General features: G+C 35.2%; 1 pseudogene; it reads left to right on the top strand.

The window, feature by feature from the left end:
* The first annotated feature begins 2,345 nt into the window (after positions 1-2,345).
* On the top strand, positions 2,346-6,328 carry LOC110801810 (G-type lectin S-receptor-like serine/threonine-protein kinase At1g11330; annotated as a pseudogene).
* Positions 6,329-6,948: the final 620 nt, after the last annotated feature.

Raw genomic sequence — 6,948 nt, forward strand, 5'->3', positions numbered from 1 at the left:
TAATTTCTATATGAGCATTTACATACATTTATAAATGCTCGTGTTTACATAATATTTTTACAAGACAGTTTTGTATATCTTGGGGGACTGTGCGCCCTAGCGTACAGTCCAACAACTAGTAGTATTAAAAACCTAATTTTAGCTTACCCACTTTCTACTAATGATGAAGAGGAGGACTTTATTAGATGGCAGTATTCTAAAACATGAGTGTTCAATATTAAATCCGCCTATTATCTCCAGTTGCACAACTCTTTAAATTCTTTACATAATGAATCCACCTTTTGGAAGTCAATCTGGAAAGTTAAAACTCCCTATAAATACAGGATGTTGCTTTGGAATTGTGCTCATGAAATTCTGCCAGTGGCACAGAATTTAAATAAAATTATCCATCAAATTAGCCCTAATTGCTCAAGATGCCATTCGGAACAAGAATCTCATCTGCACCTTTTTAGAGACTGTGCTCAATCAAGTATCTTATGGTCTTTTATCTTTCAGAGGATTTGGAAAGTTGTAAATTTTGATCTCAAAGCTTTTTATGCTCTTCAGTGGAAAGATTGGATTAGATTTAATTTATCTTGCTCCATGAATTGGAAAGTGATTTTCTCCATTGCCATTTGGCATATCTGGATCTCTAGGAATACAACAATCTTTGATTTAAAAATGAAAATTTGTTTTTCTCTTTATAAATTTTTTTTTTTGTGGGTTTGAAAAGTACTAATTTTATTTTGTAGGGTAAGGATGTGAAACAGAATCAGGAAGCTGGAAATTTTACCTTTAAATGGAGACCACCAAAGACTGATTTTATGAAGCTGAATGTGAATGGGGCATGGAAGTCAGTGACTGAGGCAGGTGGAGGGGGTGTTTTTAGAAGGCCAAATGGTTCCTGGTTTGTTGGTTTTTCCTGCAAATTCAATGTTAATTCTCCTTTAGCAGCTGAGTTATACGCTCTAAGGGAGGGTTTAATAATTGCAAAGGATCTTACGATAGTTCAGCTTAAGTTAATGTTGGAAAAGATGGATGAACATACTCATCATGAGTTAAGTCCAGTTCTGAGGGATGTTACTCAGCTGTTGTGTCAAAACTGGATTATCACTTTCAACCATATTCCTCGTTTTTGCAACAAGGTTGCTCATGATCTAGCAGCTCACTCTTTGGTGATGGCAGTTGGTCATAAACTCCATTACATTATTCCAGCTTGTGCGAAAGAGCATTACATGAAGGAATTTGAAATGACCAACCCTGAGTTTGTGGATTCTGTGAGAAGGGATGCTTCGAATATGGTAACTGACATAGTGAACTCAGTGAACAAGACTACTCAAGCTGCATCTACTGTTGCTACTTCATCTTCTGCTGCTCAAATTGCTTTTGGCTCCATAGTTTCAAATATCAGAGAAGCAGTGGATATTGCAAGTGGAAAGGAGAAGGTTTCACAAGACAATGGAAAGGGTAAAATGTTTGAGCTTTTTGTTGTTGGTGGATCAACAGTCTCTAATCCCATAGAGATTGTTGAACTAGAGGATGGTGAAGTGTCCAACAATTAAGGATGGTGGATATAGGTTTTTTTGGAAGGCGCATGTTCTCGTTGATGTTATGATGGCGTCTAAGCTTTGGTCAATCCTGTTTATATTTAGGGTTTTCATATTTTGTAGGGTTTGGGGAAAGGATCAAGTGAAAAATGGGATCCCTTTTGAACAAGCTTTTGAGAGATAAAGGGATAAAGATCAGTAAAGTTGCATTTCAGTTGTAAAAGGTTTAGTCTTTTGGGTTGGTTTGGGTACTTGTTAATCGTCGGGGATTATATATTAAGTTTGTTTTGGGGCTTCGGGTTTGTTAGATTTCTTCACGTATGTTTTACCTCTTCAAGAGGTGGCTTTTGTAACAAACCCTTAATTTCTAATTTATATTATCGTCTCTTTGCGTTAACAAAAGTGTAAAGAGTTGAAGTCTTGAAGACCCTAAATAGCTTGTTTGGAAACCATAATTTTATTTCAAATAATGGAATTGACCCAAATACTCTGTTTGGGAATTAAAAGGATTTGTATTTGGCCTAAATTTTCCTCAGTTGTAATAGCCATGCACACCAAGTGTTTGACGAAATGCCCAAGTGATAACTACGCTCAAATCACCCCTTTTTTCTCAACAATGTATAAACCCCTGAATTCTGATCAAGCCTGTCCTTTCACAGGCAACTATATTGACAATCTTTTATCAGATTACATTACATGGTATGGGGTTATCTCTAAAGCTGACAAACTAATTAAGTGGAGACACAAGAACCTCAATTTCGAGTATCTGCATCTGCCATGTAAGTTTCTTGCAAGTTTGTTTCTTTTAATGCTGTTTATTTTGTTTGTAAGGCCTAGACAATTTATTATGTTCACAATATTTTTCCTGCTTGAATTTGCTGATTAATATGATGCAAACTGGGTGATTTTTTTGCTACATGTGTTACTTCTCAATTCTCATTACCAATTGATAATGTGATTGAAAACCCAGATAATAAGTATGAATCGGCGTTACATGTCCTGTAATCATGTTGATGGGTCTGAATCTTGCTACCAAGATGAAAGCAGTGTGAATATAAGAGTTCTCTAAGGCTTAACAGTAATTTCATAAACCAAACATGGAATAGGTGAACTTATTCATACCAGACTTCATTTTTCATCTCCACCTTCTAAATTGGGTCAATATTATTTTCACATAATTGGTAATTTTTTTTTTAGTTATGAACTTGTGTTCTTTGAGTTCATTGTGCACCTTAGTTCGCAAGCTTCCCGAAATTTTCATCTGGTAACCAAAGATGAAATTGAAATTTTTACTAATATTTTAAAATTTCCTCAAAAGGTAAGTTAGCATTTCATTTCGTTGGTCAACTTATCAGTCATTCCATTTGATTTTGATTCTAACATTAATGCCACCTGTTTGCTAATAAGAGTATACAATGCAACTAATGAATCGATTTCTTTGAAGAGTCAGTCAACGATTGAAAACTTTACCAAGTTGCGTGGAAGAAAAAACTCAGAAGCAAAAAAATTCTAACTTTTCATCCCTGCATACTACAAAACATAAACAGAGCTTTGTACTTTCTTGTACACTATATCATGCCTTATTACTATTATTATTTCCTCTTTCTTGTTCTTTTCTCTTGGTTTTGGAACCCCGAGTTTGGTTCAGCTCGAAATGATATTACAATCACTCAATTTCTTAGAGACACGGATACATTAGACTATTAGAGTCTAGTAATGCCATTTTTAAATTTGGATTTTTCAGTCCCATCAACTCAACGAATCGCTACGTTGGAATCTGGTATAATAAGGAGGTTGCTGATATAATTAAAGTGGTGTGGGTAGCCAACAGGGAAAACCCACTTAATGATTCTTCTGGGGTAGTCAAAATATCCGAAGATGGAAATCTTCAGATTTTGGATGGACAAAACAAGACCATTTGGTCATCAAATATAACAGCTAGCAATGAGGTAGAAGATGTTTCTGTTGTTCAGCTTTTAGATACAGGAAACCTTGTTTTACTTTCAAATGTCAGTGGATATTTCATGTGGCAGAGTTTTGAACATCCTGTAAACTCGATGTTGCCACTTATGGAACTAACTGTTAATCAGAAAACAAACAAAAGTTCAGTGCTTTCATCTTGGAAGAGCGCTTCAGATCCATCAACTGGACGTTTCACTGCCGGTATTAATCACCGAAAGCTTTCTGAAATTTTCATCTGGGATGGTGACCGCCCTTATTGGCGATCTGGACCTTGGGATGGTCATGTGTTTATTGGAGTAAGATCCATGTACTACTTTGCACCAATTAAAGGATTTCATTTCGAAAATGATGATGAAGGAACAATTAGCCTGTCGTTTTCTTCTGTGAGCGAAAGAGTTACACAACACTATGTTTTGACTCATGACGGTGTTGTGTTACAAAAAGACTGGAAAGATGATAAAGGGGATTGGACAGTTTTATGGCAGACCCTAGAATCTGAGACTGAGTGTGATGTGTATGGAAAGTGTGGAGAATTTGGGATTTGTAACTCAAAAAACTCACCAATTTGTAGTTGCTTAACGGGGTTTGAACCAAAGAAAAACCAGGAATGGAATGCAGGAAATTGGAGTAGTGGCTGTGTCCGGAGAACGAAGATACAGTGTGGTATTACTGGACAGGAAGAAGATGGGTTTTTGAGGCTTAGGAATATGAAAGTACCAGATAATGCAGCGTGGTTGTATTCAGATGATGAAGAGAATTGCAGGAGTCAGTGCCTGGGAAATTGTTTATGCTTATCTTATGCTTATTATTTAGGTTTTGGGTGTATGATCTGGACTGGAAGCTTAATTGACATACAGGATTTCTCCCCTGTGGGTGTTGATCTTTTCATTCGGTTGGCTCATTCAGAACTAGGTATAAGTATTCCTATTTTTTCTGAATTTTTTTTGTTTGTTTTTCTTGCTCTTATTTGTTTCTACTCCGTATTAAGTAGGTAGCACCAGAAAATGGATCATTGCAGTCATAGTGATTGTGGGTACTGCTGCATCAGCCATTTTTTTATACTATCTGTGGAGGAGGATGTATCAACGATATGGTGACATCTTCTATCCTTTCACCAACTATATGTTTCTATAATCTGCAACGTATTGTCTAGCAACATTGATGTATTTTGTTTTAGCAGGGAAGACAGCAACAAGCAAGGAAGCAAAATGGAAATATTACAGGGTTGGGGTTGGAACAAGTCATAATGAATTCCATGATTTACCATTTTTTAAATTTAAAGATTTAGTCTCTGCGACCAACAGCTTTTCCGAAAGCAACAAGCTTGGTCGAGGTGGTTTTGGTCCAGTGTACAAGGTAACTAGTTGCTTTTACCGTGAAACAAATAGGTTGTAATTAAATCTATATGTAGATAGAACAATGGTCTGAAGATATGATCACCTAATTGTGTAGGGAACATTTGAAGATGGACAAGAGATAGCAGTAAAAAGACTCTCAAGAGCTTCTGCACAGGGCCCAGAAGAATTTATGAATGAAGTAATTGTAATCTCGAAACTTCAACACAGAAATCTTGTCAGACTGTTGGGCTGCTGTGTAGAAGGAGAAGAGAAACTGTTGGTGTATGAATTCATGCCAAATAAGAGCTTGGACTCTTTCCTTTTCGGTTTGTACTTTTTTGTACCATATATAACTTTTATTCATTCAATGGTTTAGTCCATTTTCAGTTCCGATTGTGATTTACGCACTCTTCTGTATATTTTTTAAACAGATCCCTCAAATGGGCAACATTTGGACTGGATGGAGCGCTTCAACATAATCAAAGGAATAAGTAGAGGTCTCCTCTATCTTCATAGAGATTCTAGATTGAGAATTATACATAGAGATCTTAAAGCAAGCAACATTTTGTTGGATTGTAATCTCAATCCAAAGATATCAGACTTTGGTATGGCAAAGATTTTCGAAAGCAACCAAGATCAAGGTGACACTAACAGGATTGTTGGCACCTAGTGAGTTCCTTTTTCATACATACAAAATAAAATGGAACCTTTTTACTGATTCCAGAATTGTTATATATGCTTTCTTAATATATTATTTAATTGTTCGAAATGCAGTGGTTATATGTCTCCAGAATATGCAATGGAAGGCCGCTTTTCAGAAAAGTCAGATGTATTCAGCTTTGGAGTGCTGCTACTAGAGATTGTAAGTGGAAGAAGGAACAATAGTTTCACAGATGAGGAGACTTGGAGCCTCCTAAGTCATGTAAGACATGATTTCAACTATTTGTTTACCCGGAATTACTCTGCTGTTCTTACCTCTGCATTAAAATATCTGTATATTGATTGTTAAACCTTATTGCTTTGTTGGTTTTAGGCATGGAAATTATGGAACGAGGACAGAATTTTGTCAATGATCGATCCTGCCATTTCAGAATCCACTTCCCAATTAGAGATTATGAGGTGTATACAAGTAGGACTATTGTGTGTACAAGAATTTCCTGAAGATAGACCAATCATTACCGCGGTTGTTTCCATGATAGAGAATGAAGTTATAGATCTTCCACGTCCAACACAACCTGGGTTTATACTTAGAAGAGCTGCTCCTTGGAATGAAGTTAAACCAAATGATTGTTATTCTGTTAACGGTGTATCAATGACTTCTGTAGGTGGTCGATGACACCATTTTTAAGCAGAGAGATATAGCTTATTAGCCTGTACTCCATAGTATATTTTGTGATACTGATGACAACAGTTTCTGTGCTCAGGTGTGTCATCAGCTTATCATCTGAAAAATAACGTTGAAAGATATATCATCAGCCTATTTTTTGAACTTTCAGTCCCATTTTCAACAAATATTCCAATTTTTAAACTGTTTTCTTATTTACTTTGTTCTTTTTAGTTTAAAATAAACACATCTACACTACTCCCTCCGTCTCTTTTTGTTTTTTACGTTTCCTTTTTGGGTATTTCAAAATGTTCTTTACATTTCTTTTTATATTCTCACATTAATGAATTAGTATTCTATCAAAATTTGTGTCCAATTATTATTTTTGAACTAATTAAATTCATTGGGTCATTTAATACCTCACACTTTTCCATTGGGACATTAAATTTTTCTCATTTCCCAATATCATAATCTATTACTATATACTAAAAGAGACACCAAGAATGACACGTGTCAATTCCTGGTGCGATTTTTTTCCGCCAAAACCATTTTCCTAAAAAAGGTGTATCTATTTTATTTTATTTTTATTTTCTACCTTTTTTGTTAATTATTTATGTATGGAAACAAAATTAAGTTTATAAATTATGGCAACAATAGCTACGACGTAATAATAGTTATTCTAAATTAGTAATATTTTAGTCAAATCGCTATATTAATAATGAAAATATATCACTCAATATTTTGATCAAATTACCATATTAGCATTTTAAATATGCAGAGTATGTTAAAATGTTATAAC

This window comes from Spinacia oleracea, chromosome 6 (genome assembly GCF_020520425.1).
Source record: "Spinacia oleracea cultivar Varoflay chromosome 6, BTI_SOV_V1, whole genome shotgun sequence".
NCBI classification, from domain to species: domain Eukaryota; kingdom Viridiplantae; phylum Streptophyta; class Magnoliopsida; order Caryophyllales; family Amaranthaceae; genus Spinacia; species Spinacia oleracea.